Source organism: Saccostrea cucullata, unplaced genomic scaffold (genome assembly GCF_032062105.1).
Source record: "Saccostrea cucullata isolate Sc308-1 unplaced genomic scaffold, CSIRO_AGI_Scuc_v1 ctg1979, whole genome shotgun sequence".
Lineage (NCBI taxonomy): Eukaryota > Metazoa > Mollusca > Bivalvia > Ostreida > Ostreidae > Saccostrea > Saccostrea cuccullata.
The window spans coordinates 67,594-89,335 of record NW_026938962.1 but is presented as its reverse complement, the minus strand read 5'-3'; the positions used below and the strand labels follow the sequence as shown (position 1 = coordinate 89,335).

The 21,742-nt window shown below is 33.8% G+C and overlaps 2 long non-coding RNA genes across 6 annotated transcripts in view; one reads left to right on the top strand and one right to left on the bottom strand.

The window, feature by feature from the left end:
• Positions 1–2,974: 2,974 nt before the first annotated feature.
• LOC134251947 (uncharacterized) lies at positions 2,975–9,844 on the top strand. Its single transcript, XR_009988859.1, has 5 exons — positions 2,975–3,518; positions 3,778–3,832; positions 5,750–5,906; positions 6,335–6,384; positions 9,578–9,844. It is a non-coding gene; the product is annotated as an uncharacterized LOC134251947 (long non-coding RNA).
• Positions 9,845–12,586: 2,742 nt separating this feature from the next.
• The window catches only part of LOC134251945 (uncharacterized), a 63,325-nt gene continuing 54,169 nt past the window's right edge, over positions 12,587–21,742 (bottom strand). For 4 of the 5 annotated variants that reach the window (XR_009988854.1, XR_009988855.1, XR_009988857.1 and 1 more), the window contains 2 exons: positions 12,982–13,085; positions 12,587–12,762 (listed from right to left, as the gene is read on the bottom strand). This is a non-coding gene — a long non-coding RNA (uncharacterized LOC134251945). The remainder of the gene's footprint in view (positions 12,763–12,981; positions 13,086–21,742) is intronic. The other variant, XR_009988853.1, reaches the window with a different exon arrangement.

Here is a 21,742-nt window from a genome sequence, read left to right as displayed (position 1 = left end):
CCTTGTAGTTAAACCTATTTTCACATGTTTTCAATTTTTTGATGCATGCCTTTAATTGTGAGTTATTGCCCTTTAATTGATAAATTTTGATGTCTCGTTTCCTCTAAAAATCTCAAGAACGACATATGATATTTACATGAAAGTTGGAGAACTTGTAGCCAATACATTGTAAATGTGCACAACGATAAAATTATAAGATGATTTCTTAAAGTTAGGAAGCTATAAAACCGCAATTTTAGTAATTTTTTTTTTCCTTGAATTTTTGCTACTTTTTGTGTAATAACTTTTGAACCGGGAATAATTTGGTAAGAAATATATAACAAAAGTTGTGTGTAACTACAAGAGCTTTCATATTAGATTAATAAAAAGGGGCTGGCCCCTATAGTTAGGGGTTAAAGACGTACAACACACTGGGGGAGATAACTCTTGCGATTTCAATTGAACGTTTGACGTGACGTCAAATTTAACGTCAAAAATAAAGCGTCAAAATGATGAGTAAAACGATCCCGATGTATATCAATCATGAAAGAAAATTGGGATTTGGGGCTTGGCTGTGATTGTGCGTACCATACTCAATCAATAAGTATTTTTTTAATTAACCCGATTAAACTCCGTAAAAAGCAAGACATAAAATACCATCCCTTAATGTTTATTTCATTTCATTTTATATACAATAAATTGTAATTTTGATCAAAGCGCAGCATTTTTTTTTTATTCTGAAAATTTTATTTTACATTGCCGAAATTCTCATTTTGTACAATTGGCTATATAACATTCCGATTAATGGTCTTCATTACAATTTGTGCATACACGATATAAATATTGTTTTTCTTCTTTGTTTGAATAAAACAACAATAAATAAACGATAAACTTTTTACAATGTAAAATCGATGTTGTTCTCAGACCCTTACTGTTCAAAGAGAAACAACTCTGAAAATGTAGGAGATGTTTATTTTCCTCCCTTTTTTCACTGTTTTCCACAGAATCAGATACATTTACAGTAAGACCTGATAAACCCGACAATTGAATACTGTAGACCTCATATACACAATGTAAGTATAGAATTGAAAAGAATTGTTCACGTACTGAAATTATCTGCATTTATGAATATCCTACTGCAGCAAATCGTAACTTTGACTTTCTGTCAACAATGTCGGTTCGCATTTCCTCGAATAAAAAAAAACGTAGCCTATAAGATTTTGAAAAATATCAATGTGGGATTTGATATAAATTGAAATAGATGAAGAGTTTAATGTTTGATATTTTGGAGTTAATGTGGACGAATACGGAATTTTCATTTTAACTTTAGAAGCGACGACATTGAAAGAAATGCGTACAATATCATGAGGGGTGTATGTACATCTATGATCTAAATAATGCAAATGTCGATGTATCTACACGGCCACATACTGTCTCGTTTGAAATAATGACATGAAAGAAACTACAATTATTCCATTTATATCACAGAAGAGTTGAACATACACCATTTTTATAATGAATAAATCATAAAATTAAAGAAATAAAATTAAAAATCAACATATTCAAGTTCAACAAAACTTGAATTCGTATCCAGGTTTCATGTGATATGGAATGCATAACGCATACGTATATGGACTAAACACTAAAATCTTTCAGTAATTTTTCCTGATACATATAAAAAGAGTAGTCAATATTTATTCTGCATTCATGAATTTAAAAACTAATGCATACCTCCGGGATTCTTGACGAAATACCAGTATATTTGCACTGTAAACGACGTTTCGTCAAACGCTAAATGGTCTGCGATGCAAAAAAGGAAGGGGTGGGGGTGATAGGGGTATTCAAAAATTGCCTAAAAATCTAAATTTAAATACGCTTTACATATAAGAACTTTAAAATTTGTAAGTTAATATATTTGTGAAGCAAAAGCAATATTCCAATTTAATTTTTTTTAATGTGTATTAGTAGATTCATAAAACAAAGTGATCGACCTCCGTCTGAAAGACGCGCGGGAACGTGATTTATTGAGAAAGGGGGAGGGGTAATTTTCCGCTATTAAATCAAAACTGGTCGAACGAAAATTATACAAAAATTTATGAAGATTATTTTTACTACCAGCTACCTAAAGAAAGTTTTTTTACCAAAATTAAACGACAGGTTTTTTCACAAAAAGATTTTTTATTTGAAAAATACGCAATTTTCAAGGCTTAGAAAATTCATAGTTTTTCAGTTTAAGGTCTTTAAAAATTATTTTGATGCTATGTATATCAAAAAGATGACTATGTTTTTGTGTTAAATGGTTAAAGGAATAAATCAATGAAATTTGACATCTATATCTAATCTGGTTTTATTGAAAATCAAGGTTTAAGTAGTTCATTGATTAAAAATTTTCTCTCCTTGTAAACAACTAAAGGGGGGTAACTTTCGGAAGTTCCTGTCCAAAAACCACTCGAACGATTTTGTCCAAAATATGCATACATGCAGTAGATATAGTCATGTACTAAATATATAAAAATAACGAAAATTAAACAACAGGGATTTTGGGGGTAGGTGTGTTGTACATCCTTAATAGCTCATACACGTTTTTTTCTGATAGCTAAAAATATTGGTATATTATGAAAAAATTTGACTGAAATGATTTCGAACTTATTAAATCTTGTCATTTGATATAAAAAGAAATAAACTTCAAGCTATATTTAATTGTTTTTCATAAAACAAATATGAGAAACCTTTCAGGAACAAGTTGTCTACTATAGCCAGCCAAGCCTTTACTGCATGTGCACAGTTTTAATTGATGCATCTGAAAGATATAGTTTTGATTCGATGTTTCTCTTTTCTTTTTATTCAAATAATTTTAAAATGTTGTGATGTACACAATGTACAATAATTAGTTTAGAGGATTTTTTCGGGGTCTCTTGTTTGTAAACAATGCGCGGCATTGTGGGAAATAGGATGGCACTAAAGATGCGATGTACTAATCAAAAACTGATTTGGCCTGATTCAAAATTGTCTGTAAATATTCCAAACAATTGAATTTTTGTATAGCATAATGCATCAAAGTCATTAATTTAGTACATAAGTAATTTAAAATACTCAATATTACCATTTAATTAAAAATTAGAACGTCAGGTAAATATCAGACCTTTAGTATATCCCGTTTTTAGTGTGCCCCATCGAGTCGACGTCGGAGTGTAGGAAAAAGGACCAGCATGGCACAAACGTGAAACATAGAATGCAATCTTTATTTTAACATTGATTGCGTATGTAGACACGCTTTATTCAATCCACGGCTAGAATTGTGTGCAGATAAACTCTCTGATTACTTACATATGGAGCATTCGTGTATGGATGTAATAATTCCAATGTTTAAACTGTCCAAAGATTTTGTGTGCTGATCGCGAGGAAATTCTGACGGCGCCTTTCCATCTTTCATTTATCATTTATGGAGTAACTCGGTAAGAACGCAGTTAACAGTTGTATTTGTGTCTTCAGCTTTGCTGTGGAGTATACGATATAAAACACAGGCATTTTGAAAGAAGGTAAGCTTTTTTTCCATATCAACATAAATTTACACATGTTAATTGATATTTTCATAAAAGCCTACAACATGTACAAGGTCATTAATTATGTTTACATTAATAAATTGATTTATTTTTTAATTTCTGGTCAGGACTTGGACTGTAAACCCACTTAAGACATTATCAAATCTTTACTGCAATACCTTATAAAGCTTTTGAATAATCTTAAAATTACATCTAATTTCAAATTAAAAATGAATTAGATACCTACTTCATTAAGATCAAGTTGTGAAAAGCAAGATGCAGTTTAGCAGCGGTGAAAAGAATAAAATAGTGTATGTTTTTTCTTAAAATAGTGAACTTGGTATTCCTTGCGGTTAGTGTCTGACTGTCATATTGTTACTTAAATTGTTTTTGGGAGGGGATCGGGCATCGTCTCAAACCATGGTCCGGAGTCTAAATAAAGCTCTTTCCTACCCGTGGCTGCTTGATCACAAAAATGTCTTAATCTTGAATATGCATGCCACTCTATTGTGACGTCATTCATATTAAGTCAGTGGGAAGTTTTGTTTACATCGCAACAATTGACATCAACAGTATATATTTACATTTGCCGTGTTTGTCTACAAAGCCAACTGTGAAATTGATTTGAAAACCGCACTTCATGAAAAATATGCCTACATGCAATTCTGTGTGATTCTCACACCAATAATTCACACGAAACTTGAAAACATTCCTTAAATACGAGGCATATTTCATATAATGCGATTGGATTAGTCACTACAAAAGCTATATATTGAATATATATTTACCCATCTGACAGATAAAATTATAATATTTAAGTGGCCATGTCTTGTGGTTTGCAGAACCATTAAAAATCATTCCTGCTCTATGGATCATCACACTTGGAAAAGTTGGAAAATACCTAAATTATTTATAATATGATGTCACGTAGTGCGTGCGCACTACATAATAGCTGTGTTAATTTTGTGAATCGTGCTGTAAAACATGCAGACAAGGTTTCACACTGTGTGTTGACTATTTCTTAATTCTAAATTATTAATATGAAGTCACTATGAAATAAACTTATTGATTATAATTTAATTATAAAGTACCGTATATACTCGCCTATAAGTCGGTTGTTCTTGATAAGCTTGTATTTCAGATGGACTGACCTCATATAATATCATTCTTTTTATAGCTCGCCTATAAGTCGGACACAGAATTTTGGATCAGATATTAACTCCCAAAAAACCGACTTATAGGCGAGTATATACGGTATGTTATTTACCATGTTTACATTCCATTCTAGAATTTATGACCCATGGAGATGTCACTTAGCCTAGCTCTAACTTTGTTTAATTCTTGACACTTACATGAAGGGCCATATCCTTGGTAAGACTGCAGTATTGGTTTGTTTGTTTATTGTCCTTAGGGTTGGATACCGTTAAGGATGAAACGGTATGATACCATACTGGTATTTTTGAAACGATACGGTATTTTTAACGGTACGGTACTATACCTTGATGAATGAGAATCCGGGTTTATTTTAATGACAAAACATGCTTTCAATTATCACCGCTTATAACCAAATTTTCAATGTTATAATCTAAAATGTGTTAAATATATTCTATTTCTATAATTCAACCTTTTATTGAATGATGAACAAAACAAATTAATCTGAATCTCAATAAAATAAAAAAAATATAAGAAACACTGTTGTCTAATTCTCTGCTAAATGACAGCTGATCGCTTCATCCGGTCGCCATTTTGCTTGGTATCACTAAACGACGAAACATGAGAAATGGAGAGAGATGACATCACAAATTCACAACGATTTCCCTTTTTAATTGACAACTTTTATCGGTTTCTATTAATAAAACTGAAACAAGATTAATGTAAATATTTTTTTTAAAACGTGTTGGTTTTTCTCGAATATCGGTTGTAGAAAGGAAGTATCTTCCTTAGTACTGATTTTGTCAATTAGCCTACCCTTTCAATGCACAGAGAATCAAAGTTTAGCAGCCTACCCTTTCAATGCACAGAGAATCAAGTTTAGCGAGTCTGGAATCTTTTTCAAAAAATTATTTTATTAAATCTATAACAATGCTTTAAAGATTATGAAATACCGTTATCAGTACCGGTATTAAATGAAACGGTATTTTACCGGTATTTTTGAAGTAACTATTCGGTACGGTACTGGTACCGTGTACCGGTGTCCAACCCTAATTGTCCTTTTAAATATTTTTCAGTCATGTTATGATGCCATCACTATGATCACTTGCTGGCAGAGGCCTGCAAATGTACACACCAGTGACATGTACTCAGCACTTATGGTTTTTGAGATGTGAGGGATTTTTTTGTGCCAACTGTGAAACGAAACCTCAATTTATACAGTCTCATCTCAGGGTTCGAAATTAACTTTTTTTAGCACTAGTCCGCACGGACTAGTGACTTCTAGCTTCCACTAGTCCGCAAACTATTCTACTATCTTAAAATTTTATCAGTTATTCAATGAAATATGTGTCCACACATAAGTTGGAAGCATGTGGTGAAAGAAAGAGGGTTTTCAACTTTCAGAAATCTCCTCATGGTCACGTCTTTGTCTATTGACCACAATGTAGAAAACGCTTTATCATGGTTGCATTTCTCATTTATTTTCAAACGTGTAAGAGACTCGGAAATAAAATTAATAAAATGTGAACAGAATCAAGACTTATATCCGGATTTGCACTAGTCCGTGCAGACTAGTACCTTATAAATTCTGCTAGTCCGACACAATTTTTACTAGTCTCAGACTTACGGACATGAGTTAATTTCGAACCCTGCATCTGAAGAACCTGTTTGAGCTGTCTCCACATCCAGGAGTGGGATTTGAACCTGCCATGTAAGGATCAGCTGCTTAATGCTACTTGATTGATTGTATGTTGTGTTAGATCTTATTTGAGAATTCTTTACTAATATAGAAATGTTACCATATAATGGTAAATGTTTTCAAATTCAAATCTAACTTTAAACTTAGCAATGTGACGGTGTGTTGTGTGAACTTGTGTTAGCAAGACAGTGTATAAGCCTGACAGTGTTTTGTGTGAACTCGTGTTAGCCTGACAGTGTTTTGTGTGAACTCTTGTTAGCCTGACAGTGTGTTGTGTAAACTCGTGTTTGCGAGACAGCGTGTTGTGTGAACTGGTGTTAGCTTGAAAATGTGTTGTCTGAATTCATGTTAGCATGACAGAGTGTTGTGTGAACTCCTGTTAGCGAGACAGCGTGTCTTGTGTAAACTCGTGTTAGCATGACAGTGTGATTTGTGAACTAGTGTTAGCGAGACTGCATGTTGTGTGAATTCGTGTTAGCGAGACAGCGTGTTGTGTAAACTTTTGTAAGCGAGACAGCTTGTTGTGTAAACTCCTGTTAGCGAGACTGCGTGTTGTGTAAACTCATGTTAACAAGATAGCGAGTCTTGTGTAAACTCGTGTTAGCATGACAGTGTGTTGTGTGAACTCCTGTTAGCGAGACTGCCTGTTGTGTAAACTCATGTTAACAAGACAGCATGTCTTGTGTAAACTCGTGGTAGCATGACAGTGTGATTTGTGAACTAGTGTTAGCGAGACTGCATGTTGTGTAAACTCGTGTTAGCAAGACAGCATGTTATGTGAATTCGTGTTAGTGAGACAGCGTGTTGTGTGAACTGGTGTTAGCTTGAAAATGTGTTGTCTGAATTCATGTTAGCATGACAGAGTGTTGTGTGAACTCCTGTTAGCGAGACAGCGTGTCTTGTGTAAACTCGTGTTAGCATGACAGTGTGATTTGTGAACTAGTGTTAGCGAGACTGCATGTTGTGTGAACTCGTGTTAGCGAGATAGCGTGTTGTGTAAACTCGTTTAAGCGAGAGAGCGTGTTGTGTAAACTTGTGTAAGCGAGACAGGGTGTTGTGTGAACTCCTGTTAGCGAGACAGCGTGTCTTGTGTAAACTCGTGTTAGCATGACAGTGTGATTTGTGAACTAGTGTAAGCGAGACTGCATGTTGTGTGAACTTGTGTTAGCGAAACAGCATGTTGTGTGAATTCATGTTAGCGAGATAGCTTGTTGTGTAAACTTGTGTAAGCGAGACAGCGTGTTGTGTAAACTCCTGTTAGCGAGACTGCGTGTTGTGTAAACTCATGTTAACAAGACAGCGTGTCTTGTTTAAACTCGTGTTAGCATGACAGTGTGTTGTTTGAACTCCTGTTAGCGAGAATGCGTGTTGTGTAAACTCATGTTAACAAGACAGCGTGTCTTGTGTAAACTTGTGTTAGCATGACAGTGTGATTTGTGAACTAGTGTTAGCGAGACTGCATGTTGTGTAAACTCGTGTAAGCAAGACAGCATGTTGTGTGAATTCGTATTAGCGAGACAGCGTGTTTTGTAAACTCGTGTAAGCGAGACAGCGTGTTGTGTAAACTCCTGTTAGCGATACAGTGTGTTGTGTGAACTCATGTTGGTGAGATTGCATGTTGCGTAAACTCGTGTAAGCGAGACAGTGTGTCGTGTGAACTTTTGTAAGCTAGACATTGTGTTGTGTGAACTCATGTTAGCCTGACAATGTGATGTGTGAACTCATGCTAGCAAAATAGCATGTTGTGTGAACTCTTGATAGCAAGACAGCATGTTTTGTGTTAAACACGTGTTTGCATGACAGTGTGATTTGTGAACTAGTGTTAGCGAGACTGCATGTTGTGTGAACTCAGGTTAGCGAGACCATGTTGTGTGAATAAGTGTTAGCTTGACAGCGTGTTGTATAAATTTGTGTTAACAAGACAGCATGTTTTGTGTAAACTCGTGTTAGCGACTGTCAGTGTTATTTGTGAACTAGTGTTAGCGAGACTGCACGTCGTGTGAACTTGTGTTAGGGAGACAGCATGTTGTGTGAATTCATGTTAGCTTGACAACGTGTTGTGTAAACTCGTGTCAGCGAGACAGCGTGTTGTGTGAACTTGTGTTACACATGTTGTGTAAACTCGTGCTAACAAGACAGGATGTTTTGTGTTAACTCGTGTTAGCATGACAGTGTGATTTGTAAACTAGTGTTAGCGAGACTGCATGTTGTGTGAACTCATGTTAGCGAGACAGCGTGTTGTGTGAACTCGTGTTAGCGAAACTGCATGCTGTGTAAACTCTTGTAAGCAAGACAGTGTGTTGTGTGAACTCATGTTAGCCTGACTGTGTGAAGTGTGAACTCATGTTAGGGAAAGAGCGTGTTGTGTGAACACGTTAGCAAGACAGCGTGTTGTGCGAACTCATGTTAGCAATACAGCATGTTTTGTGTAAACTTGTGTTAGCATTACAGTGTGATTTGTGAAATAGTGTTAGCGAGACTGCATTTTGTGTGAACTCGTGTTAGCTTGACAGCTTGTTGTGTAAACTTGTGTTAGCGAGACAGCGTGTTATGTAAACTCGTGTTAGTGAGACTGCGTGTAGTGTAACTCGTGTAACTTTTGAGAGCTAGACAGTGTGTTGTGTGAACTCATGTAAGCCTGACAGTGTGATGTGTGAACTCATGTCAGCGAGACTGCATGTTGTGTGAATTCATGTTAGCAAGACAGCTTGTTTTGTGTAAACTCGTCTTAGCATGACAGTGTGATTTGTGAACTAGTGTTAGCAAGACTGCATGTTGTGTGAACTCATGTTTGCGATCAGACAGCATGTTGTGTGAATTCGTGTTAGCGAGACAGCATGTTGTGTAAACTAGTGTTCGCAAGACAGCGTGTTGTGTGAAATCGTGTTAGTGAGACTGTGTGTTGTGTAATCTCGTGTAACCGAGACAGTGTGTTGTGTGAACTTTTGTTAGCTAGACATTGTGTTGTGTGAACTCTTGTTAACCTGACAGTGTGATGTGTGAACTCATGTTAGCAAAGCAGAGTGTAGTGTGAACTCATGTTAGCGAGACTGCGTGTTGTGTGAACTCGTGTTATACAAATTATACACAGAAAATGTGACAATATCTTAGAACTCAATTTGATAGCCTATAATTATCTCATGAATTGACATTTTATTAGTCAAGGAATTATAAATAAAAAAATTTCATTTTTTTTTTGTTACAGGTGTGACACATCTGAATTCTGAAATTTGATACAAAGCATGACCATGATTTGCCAAAAGAGCATCTGTTTGGATGTGACAAGAAATAAACAGCATAGTGAAGTTAAGTCAAGTTTTGGTTCGTGAAGACAACTTTTAAATTCACCGTATATCATATATCACAAATATGAACATATCTATTGCTCTCAGTTTTTCAAGTGAAATAAATTTTGTAACAGAAATACATGTAATTACATTGGATTTGGAATAAATGTTATTTCTAAATATAATATTTTGTTTGTGTTGCATGTTGACCTCTTTATTAAGGTCTTCTATTTCGAAGTTTCAACTTACTTATTCTAATGGTTAATCAAGATAAAGATCCTCTGTCCTCAGCAGCAATATAAGATCTTGTAATACATGTATGTGTATTTTTACTGTATAATGTAAGAAATTTGCTATTTTGGCACATGCAACTAAGGCATAACCATGTGCAGGATACCAAGGAATTCCGTACAGTGGACATGTACATGAAGTTTTCAAATACAAGATTGACGAGATGTCCAGACTCCTGTCACATTTCAAAGTCAATGAAGCACTAAATCTGCAAAGCTGTGCCTGTTGCATTATCACAAGTGTCTAGAATTTCACAATTTCATGTTCTAGAGCTAAAGAAAAACTTGGCATAGAGCATCCTTGAGTATAGGGGATTCAAATGGTTCTTATGTAGGGCAATACTTTAAAATAGATTTGTTTCTTTAATACTGTAAATGCATTATATTTAGTGTGTACGATATTTGGTGGAAATTGTCTTTTGGCGGAAATTGACTTTTGAATAAGTTAAAGTAGATTTGATTTAGAGCATTTTTTAGTATTCTTATTTATGTGTTTATGTACATGTACAAGACATTTAGCTTTGTACTTGATTTAGTAGTTGCTGCATTCTGCCAAAGATGCTCAAAAAGAATACACAGCCCTATGTTATATGTTTACAGTATACCTGTCAGAGAATTTTACACTCCTGTTGAGGTACCACTACTTGCCAGTGGAAAGCTGCAAATCCAAAACATACAAAACACGATCCTGTGTGTTTCTTGTAAAAGTATTGTTCTACTTATTGATTGTCAAACAATGGAGATTGCTAATCATTATTATAAACACATTTGGATTACTTAATTTAATTTGTGTAATTTTTTTTACCGAGTTAAATATTGTATATAAAATGTTTTTAAAGCCATTTTTAAGATGGTAATGCAGCAAAACACCTATGTTTCTGTAATATGACACATTTCGCTACAGTACATGATTGCAACAAAGATGATATATCCGATATCAAAATTCAAAATATTGGAAGTTTAAATGTTGTGTGTACACTTTCAAGAATGCTGTCAGAGAGGGTATCATTAGACCTCATGCTCACACTAATTTAAAGAATTCAAGTAAGGGTTTTGGGGACAAAGCAAAAAAGAGAACTTTAGCAAAGTTGAGAATCTAAAAAGAAACCGTTAATTTGCTTATAGCTAAGAAGGAAGACCCACTCGTTGCTTTGCAACGAGCTTTGCTCTAGTTGCTTATTCTTTTTTGTGTGTATTAGAAGATTCCTTTTTATATGGAATATTTATCACACTGTAATGATGATTTTATGAGTTTGTACAAGCCAGACCTCGTAAATTTTTCATTTCGCGTGCTGAATACTATTATTTAGTAAAAAAAAAAGTATTTCTAAAATAAAAAGTGGTCCTTCTAGGACTTGAACTCGGGACCTCTAACATGGGAGCAAGAAACATACCACTAGACCATGGAATCGCTTTACATGAAGTTATGCCGAAGTGAAGTGACATACATGTACTGTATATATTCATGCTCGGTATTGTCAAAATTTTACACAATCCAGGGTGTTTGATTGATTTAGCCTTTATCAAACAGTTCTAATAGATGTAATAAGAACATAAAGTCCACTGAGAACCTGTTTTATACGCAATAACTCTCCTCATGCCCCTGTACTACAAATAGCAATATGTAATACTATAAATACTAAACAAAAAACAAACAGGTCACTTTGAGAGGGGTGAGAGAGGTCCTAGGGAGTTTTTGTATAAAATTACATTGCATAAGCTCAAAATCTTCATGTAATATCACCCGGAAATGATAGTGTTACACACAGACAGAATGCATAAATTTACGACCTTGAACTTTGACCTTTTGACCTCAAAATCAATAGGGTCTTCATTAGGCCACAGGCAGTTGTTATGTAAAAAATAATTGCAATAGCTCAAATGGTTTTAGAGATATCGTGTGGAAACCAAAGTGTTATAACAGACAGAATTTGCTTATTTATGACCTTAACCTTTTGTCCTCAAAATCAATAGGGTTCTTCTTTAGTCCATGGCGAGTTGCCATGCTAAATTTCATTGCAAAAGCTCAAAGGGTTCTTGAGATATCATGTGGAAAAGAAAGCGTTACAGGCAGACAGAAAGACGGACGGACAAACAAACCCAAATTAATATCCCCCACTTTTCAAGCGGGGGACAAAAATAAAGAGCTTGTCATCCAGTAATTAAGTGCTTTGGCAGACAATAAATTACAATTAAGAATGAAATGAAAAACCGATGCACTATTCCATGTATCTTAGTGTAGTCTACTTGAGTGCCAAGTAATATTGAAATCAGACTAAAATTGTAGGACCAGTAGAGTTTTGAAAAATTGTTTACAGACAGACGGACAGACAGACAGCTAGACAGACAGACGGCCGGACGCCTGACGCATTACTAATGCATAAGCTCTTCTGGTCTCTGACCAGCAGAGCTCAGATAAAAAAAACACCTGTAAATTTCAAAATAATCATCCAATCAAATTGAAAATATCACGTGCACACCTTCATATGGTAAGTAATATGTGTACAAATTTTCAGACAAATCCTTCCAATAGTTTCTGAGAAATGGATGGTCTGACAGACAGGGTGATTCCAATATATCAATCTAAACTTCGTTTGCGGGGGGTATTATAAACTATGTAAGAAAGGGGCACACCTACAAAGCAAAGGAAAGGAAGTTACCTGCCCAGGACATAAAGACTGCACTGAAACCATTCCTCTGGAGACCACAACTGGAGATGAGAAGAGATGGGCCGCTAATTGTGTTGGTGAGTTGCAAAGTGATGGCTGTCCACTAGTCCCATTTCACCAATGATGGAGACAGTGCCGCTGCATCTGAACAACAAGGACATGTGATTGAAAACCTTAAGGACTTACGTAACTTCTTTGACTCTCAAAGAAAGCATACTGCTAAGGCTCCATTCAGCAGCCACATGTTTCCGGGAAGAACCAAGGCCATAAGAGAATCAATACAGAGAAGATTTGCCTTGGACTTGAAGCTTCGATGCAGGACAGAGTACGAGAATTGCTACAAACACTACTCCGGCGACTTACCTTTGATGAAGCATGCTATGTCTACTGCCGTTGGTTCCCTCATAAACTGCTGCCAGGGACAACGCGGGAAGTCCTGTCAACTCTCTTCCTTTTCCTGTTGTGGACTGAAAAGCAATAAGTTGAAATCTTCAGTTTTGCCTAGTGACTTTGAATTAAACATGACAGAATAAAGTGCCCCGCCACAGCATGATACGCCCGTCAAATATTGTTCAATAATCATGAATTGGTTAGGATGCAAGAAAATCAGGTAGCCTTGATTAACAGATTGACACAGATTTCAATTATCTAATTTCCATTTCTTATCATACTTCTCTAAGAGCCTTAGTTACAGTGTATGGACTGATTATAAAAAATAATACATCATATAATTCTAAACTGGTTGTGTTAGAGCATAACAATATCCATCTGCAGCTTTAAATTGTTTATTGCATATTTTATGAAATGCTAGTCTGATAAAAATCAAACATAAATCAAATTAATAAATTATTCTTCAGACTATAACATGACTGCAATTTGTTGCAAATATATATAAAAATTGAAACATAATTTTTTTTTTTCAATGAACACATGTATAATAAGTTTTAATCATATTATACAATACTAATTTAGTTTTAATCATACACTAAAACATCAATTTGTTTTAATTACATTTCACCAGTTGAAAGATCTTTATCTGGACTAGCCATCAAGAACTCTTAATTAACACAAGCAACTATGAGGCCATTTCTTTTTGCCCAACTCCCAAGAGATAAATTAAGATTACAGCTCCATCAGATATAGAGTTGCTCTTAGCTCCTGACAACAAACTCATTAATTTCTCTCTAATTTCACATGCAAATTTCTGCTATCAAAATTCTTCTTGACCAGTGCTTGATAATTATGCCCATGGGACAAACTGAATTCCTCTCAAAGCATAAACAATTGTTACACTGTACAGATTGCTGTAAAGTATACAATGAAAAAATAAGTTTTTACTTAATTAAATATTTTTTAATAAGGATACAACTGTATTTTTACATTTTTTAGGATTATGCAATTAAGAATTTAAAAGACTTAGTTTTTTGATAAAATTCACTTTACATAAAGGTCACAGTGACCTTGAAATAGGCCGCGACACACCTTCTACTTTAGATGTATACTTTTGCCAAGTTTGAAAGCTCTAGGTCAAATAGTTTTCTAGTTATGAGCCGGACAGGATTTTTCCATATTTGGCCATAGCATCTTTATTAAAGGTCATATCGACCTACTTTTTGTGCGCGACACACCGTCTACCCAAGAAGTATAAGTTGACAAAGTTTGATAATCCTAGACCTAATAGTATTCAAGTTATGAGCCGGACAGGAATGGACAGACGGACAGACGGACGGACGGACAGCTATACAGTTGAGAGGTACATTGTGCATTTTACGGAAGGTATGGGGTTATAATTTTGCTTTGTGGGGTTATTAATAGTACAGTGGTGACTTGAGAGGTTTCATTAGGAATTCAAACAAATGGTATATTGTGGGGTTAAAGGTCTATATTTGTGGGGTTAAAGATCTATATTTGTGGGGTTAAAGATCTATATTTGTGGGGTTTAAAATAAATTATTTAATATCAAGTCAACTTTACGGGCAACTAATTATAAGTACTTAAAATTGTTACTGTTTATCTGAAGAACTTAGAACGGATATTGCAATAACTTTTTTTCAACTACTGCCTAGCAGTAACAATGCAAAAAAATGTTTTTATTTGAGGATAACTGTTGCATCAAAGTAAAATTAACCCATCATGTTTTCACATAAAGATGATAGACAAGAATATTCCAGAGAGTGTTAAACAAACAACCCCACTATGCTATATAGAAATAACAGACAACACTAACCCCATAAATTATAAAACAAACAGCCCCAGTGTGTATTCCTATACAGATAATAGACAACACTAACCCCATTAAGTGTTTGGACAACAACCCCACTATGTATTCTTATAAAGATAATAGACAACACTAACCCCATTAAGTGTTTGGACAGCAACCCCACTATGTACTCTCATAAAGATAATAGACAACACTAACCCCATAAAGTGTTTGGACAGCAACCCCACTATGTACTATCATAAAGATAATAGACAACACTAACCCCATAAAGTGTTCGGACAACAACCCCACTATGTACTCGCATAAAGATAATAGACAACACTAACCCCATAAAGTGTTTGGACAGCAACCCCACTATGTTCTTATATAGATAATAGACAACACTAACCCCATAAAGTTTTGGACAGCAACCCCACTATGTACACTCATAAAGATAATAGACAACACTAACCCCATAAAGTGTTTGGACAGCAACCCCACTATGTACTCTCATAAAGATAATAGACAACACTAACCCCATATAGTGTTTGGACAGCAACCCCACTATGTACTCTCATAAAGATAATAGACAACATTAACCCCATAAAGTGTTTGAACAGCAACCCCACTATGTACTCTCATAAAGATAATACACAACACTAACCCCATAAAGTGTTTGGACAGCAACCCCACTATGTACTTTCATAAAGATAATAGACAAAACTAACCCCATAAAGTGTTTGGACAGCAACCCCACTATGTATTTTTTATAAAGATAATAGACAACACTAACGCCATGAAGTGTTTGGACAGCAACCCCACTATGTACTTTCATAAAGATAATAGACAACACAAACCCCATAAAGTGTTTGGACAGCAACCCCACTATGTACTTTCATAAAGATAATAGACAACACTAACCCCATAAAGTGTTTGGCAGCAATCCCACTATGTACTGTTATAAAGATAAAAGACAACACTAACCCCATAAAGTGTTTGGACAGCAACCCCACTATGTACTCTCATAAAGATAATAGACAACACTAACCCCATAAAGTGTTAGGACAACAACCCCACTAAGTACTCTATAAAGATAATAGACAACACTAACCCCATAATGTGTAACAACCCCATTATGTTCTTATATAGATAAAAGATAACATTAACCCCACAAAGTGTTAGACAAGAACCACAATATGTTCTGATAGAAAATATTAGACATCTTAGTAACCTCAGAGTGTTAAACAAACAACCCCGCTGTATTCTCATGTAACAGATACCAGTAACCATATGAATTTAAGTGTTTGAAAACCCCAGTATGTTCTAATATCAAAAAACTCTACCAGGGACTGGTAATAAAAGAACAAGAACCCCCACTATGTTCAATCGCAACTTCTCGAGCCTTTCTGACTAGCTGACAAATGACCTCGAATGTATTACACGTAGTTAGACGCCATGGCAACAACCCCCCCCTTTTCATGATCTTCGAAATAAATGCATGAAGACCTTTTATCTGTGGAATATGGAGTTTAATTTTATTCAATGCTATGATATTACATAAAACTTACTATAAAAGGGACTTCTTACTTCCTCTATCCTATATTTGAAAAAAACAAGAAAAGCATAACCTTTAACATCAGGTGATGTTAATACATTCGAGGTTGTTTTTCCGAACTCTGACGGAAAGACCCTGAGTGAGATGATGCAATTGCCAGTACGTCATATCCTCTTTTTTTTTACTATTAAAAATACCAAACTATACTCATAATACTTTTTCCTATTTTGATAACATACTTGAAAATTTGTTTTAAATATTTTTTAAACTATTTTTAATTGGATAATCTCTTTATCTTAACTGCTTATTTCTAATGAGAATTTTTCCTTTGAATCTGCTGGTGCATGAATTTGAAGTGTACATTATGCTTCAAAAGCATACATAATTTCATTGTAAATTAATAATAATAAATAAAAGAGATGATCCTGATTTTTTAAAAAAAAATTTAATCAAACTTTTCAGTTACTCAACAAGATGAACACAGATAAGAAACATGTCAATAAATGTAGAACACAGAAAAAAACCCTCAAAATTTGAGACAATCTTCATAAATGTAAAAAAAAAACAAGTATATAGTGAGTTGTCAAATAACTCTAAAACTTGCATGGTGTTGCTACTTATTTTAAACAAAATATATTAATTTAAATGAAGTTTTAAGAAAAAATGTGTAGTCTAATATCTCATCATTTTGCATTTTAAAATTGATATTTAAACAAAAATAACGATGTACATCCTTTTGAAAAATATACTCAAACTTACAGCTGCACCCCCACTCCCATCCCCTAAAATAAAATGAAAAAAAACAACAACAAAAAAAATTAACATGCAATTGATTTACAATTTTCAAAAAAATAAAAATCAAACAACATAAATGTACATTTCAGTTTAATAATTATTTCTCACATTTAAAATGAGATCGCTAATTAAAAAAGACGAAAACTATGACTGTTACTTAATGTATAGAAATTCACCATGACGAATGCAATGTTCATAAAAGATCCTTTTGTCTTAAAGCTGAACACTACTCATAAACATAAGTAATCAGAGATTACATAGCTCAATTCAAAAAATGATTACTTCAAGTAAGAAACGGTCTCACATTTAACTAATAATCAAGAAGTTAATTTAGGGTTTGCAGTAACTTGAGAATAGACATCCAAATACTTGAAACTAGTTGCCCATCAAGAAAATCACTCTCTACCATCGGCTCATACATTCACCTCTGTCGTTGGCTCGCGTATACACAGTTTTAAACACGAGAAATAGTGCGTTTGTTTTAATTCATTACAATTCAATTTCTATGTTTATGTCTGAATTTTGAGATAAATATTTACTAAATCAATCCAGAACTATTGATTTGAATTGAAACAATTCTTCAAATATCAAGTTTTATACGTTATGTCAAAAATCTTGACGTGAGCCCATTGCAGAGGTGTCTGAGAGAGGAACGAACGACAACTCTGCATGGGAGATTGCAAGAAAATGTCATTCAATCCACGGCCCCTGAAAATGTTATCTTTTTAAGATCAACTAAAAATCGATTCATCTTCTTTTTCTGAAAAGTAAGTCAGGTCCTAAATGTCACCGTCTGGAGAAGGCAATGGCAAGAATGTATTGGGATTGTGCTTGTTCTTCTGAAAAGTCTTTCATTCATACTTCATGTATACCTGTCAAAAAAAAATACAGTAAAATATATTTCTAAATGATAATGTTCAATTTTTTTTTTAACAGGTTATGTTTTAATTTATTGTAAAATAATATTGTTGACTTGATTTTATGGGCACTTATAACATGTACTAACCATCAATCTGGATGTCTTTGATAGTTGCTTTCCTTAAATTTGTGAACTATATTCAGATCACAAATTGTGTGTTCAAGTCATAGGTTTGCTCTTTCAACTTTATGAATGTCCGATGCCTGCTGGTGTTGCTGCAAAAATAGAGCGGCCTAGATCATCAAAGTTCCACTAATGTTCACTTTCAGCATCTGAACTCTACAAAGGAATACAGAAGCAAATGTTTATTTATATCACATACAAAATTTCCGAGTTACTAATTAAAATTCATCGAAATTTATTCAAAGCATAGTTGCCATGTACTGTGAACTACTTTCTTATATTGGTAAAAGGTGAAAAAGTACAGTCAAACATGTTTTAAGCTTTGGGAAGTCCAGAAACTAGCCACTTAAGACAGGTGGCCTCTTATTCCAGTTTGCCCAAGAAGTAGCCAGTCAGTCAATAAATAAACAGCAATAACCACTACAGTTGATTTAATTAAACATGTCAATTTCACAAAACCTTTGTATGTGTGTATATATATATTAATCCATGCCTATTTAAAAAATATGAAATTAAAGAATTCCAAATTAAATTTTTAAGGTTTTGTTCATAAGTGTTCAGAGTTCCAGAAACGCACCGGTCCACCGGGGATCCCCGGTGAACTTTGAATGGGACCGGTAAAATCTTAATTTTATTGGTCAAAATGTCCGATGGTTTTTTTTTTTACAGACTGTAAAACCTTTACATATAATCTTAACAAAATCATTTAATTCAATTGTCCTGACAATAAACAAATGCAAAACTAAAGGAATGAAAAAAAAAAAAAAACGTCAGGGCATCGCCAGATCTTGTTTAAATAAAATGTAGACGTTGATTGTCTACTATAAAAAGCTACATATTAAAATAATAATTTCCATAAGTCTGGGAGGAAAAACAGTTTTAAAAACCCTGTCAACAAATATTTTCCATGATAAATATATGCACTCTGTAGTTCTGACAGTAAAAAAAATGTGACAATCTACTTTCGTTTTGAAGGACGAATTTGCAGGGTTGCAAGAGTGCCTGCTATTTCTGCTTGATTACAGACAATTTGTTACCATTTATTATTTTCTCTATAATTTAATCTATTAGCATGATAATATTATACCAACTTCTGGATTTTTTTTTTTAATGTATTTGATAGCATTTAAAATACAAGCGCGTTTTTCCCCTTTTCTAAAAATAGCGGATTGACTTGAATGTAGTAAAACGACAACAAATTCACTTAAAATCATCATTTTAATGATAAATTTGCATATCTTTATATCATTAGTACATATTTTTAACTGTATGGAGGTTGTATAATAAATTTTAACTAGTCAGAAATATCGGACGTTTAACCAGGCTTTTTAAAACGAGTTTAATTGATATTTTACGTAATATTTTTCCTGGCACATAAAATACAAAAATCCAAAAGAAAAAAGCCTGGAAAACAACATATTTTCCAAACAATCAACCAAGAGTTGTCATGTTGCAGATTTTATTTTTAAAAACATTTTAAAAATCTGTCAGAAAGGACATAATAAATTTATACATGAATTAAGCGTTGGTCATCACACGCCTTCGGCAACGTCAAATCCTGCATACAAAGGCCATATACAAAATATTTCAATAATTTTTTTTTTTAAATCTGCCATCTTTTTATTTACACATATCATTTATTATATCGTTACAATTTCCAATCCTTCAAATATGTTAAATTTACATACAAAAAATTAATGTCCGGTAAATTTTACAACTGTCCGGTGAATTTTGAATATTTACAAGACAATTGTCCGACATATTTTTGACTAGTTTCGGGAACTCTTAGTGTTCTTTTGTAACATTCAAATCATTCAAGAAGAAATACATGTGCCTTACTACTATCTATTTTTTAATAAGAAAAAATATAAAAGCTTTAATTAAAAGACAGTTTAATGGTGAATTAAATAAAGTATAAAAATTTATTTCAGTAAGTGTCAATCAAATTCATTTAAAAACTTCACTATAATATGTTCAGGTAATGATCAGCAGTGTAACCCCCCCCCCCCCCCCCCCCCCTTTCAATTAATCCTCGATCAACTACTTTGCTGAAGTTTTTAAAGTCTGGTAAATTTTTAATATTATTTTTATAAAGCTGTCAGAATTTCTATCTAACATACAGACACACACAAAAAATTATTCAATTGAACAAAGATTTGTATTAACGCAGTTTAAAATCATTCTACTACAACACAGGTGTCAAGTGCACCAGAGCGTAACTAATCCCTATCGATTGTCTCCTGATGGTGAAATTCACGAGATAATCATGCTATACAAATCATTTGTTTTGACAAGAGTTGCAATTAGAGCTTCTACACGGAATCAAAATCTAACAGGTGTGAAAATACTGATAGACCTGTATTAGCTAAGTTACATACTCTCACTGTAAATATTCAAAGTAATGATGAATTAATATTGTAAATTACAAAATGAAGCTTTAAGCTTGAATTTCTTTAAGTTTAGCTATAGAAAAACTATTAATTGTGATTTAATTCTTTTAAATTTTCAATGGTCGATCTTGAAAAATAAGTACAAATTGATCTTACAGGACAATTATATTTTTTCCATTAACACAAAGAGAGTTATATATACGTATCTAAAGGTAATTTGTTTAATTTCTTTAATAGGTGAATTTTTTTATCCGGCACATAATTACACAAGCGACTGTGTAAGCAATGTGACATATTGGGTATTTTAACAACTGATTAAAATGTCCTACACTCATTTATAAACATTGATTGTCATTTATCAAATTGATATGCCACTAAATTTTACAACCTAATTATACATCCCCATGTTGATTCCTACGAAGCCTACTTGCTGCGAAAATTTATTGCAGTGAAATTAATTCCATTTTTCCATTCTGATTTTTTCTCTATAGATTAAGGTACGATTACAAGTACATGTAAACAAATGTGTGAAGAGTAGATAAACAATTGGTACGTATCTAGAATGAATTGAGAGAGAGAGAGAGAGAGAGAGAGCAATTATACTACGAAACAGGATAAAATTAAAGCCAAAAATATTCAATTTGAAAAAAATTTAAACACGGATGATTTAAAAATTAATCGGAAGGGGCGGAAGAGGCGTGAAAAATCCAGAGATTTTGTCTCCCATCGGAAGAATCACATGTATTTATGTTATGAGATATCTGCATGTAATTACCATAGATATAGAGAAAATTCGAATTAAGAAAAAAACACGATCGTTTTCGGTAACTGGAAAAACCCGAAACCCCCCGATTTTTGGAGAATACCCAAACAGGAGGGGTGAAACCCCAATAAAGTGGTGGAAACCCCATAAAATTGAATGTAATGGGGTACTATAAGGTCTAAGGTGATGTTTAATTGAATGATATTGACATCCGTAAATTTTTATAGCCAATTTTACCTCAGAATCGATGGGTTTCTTCTTGTCTTGATATACTGCACACCACGCCCGATCTAAATTCGCGATCGCTGAAGTCGTTTCGAGTAATCCGTGGAAATAATTACTGTAATCTTCATCAATATTCATATTATATTATGTATGA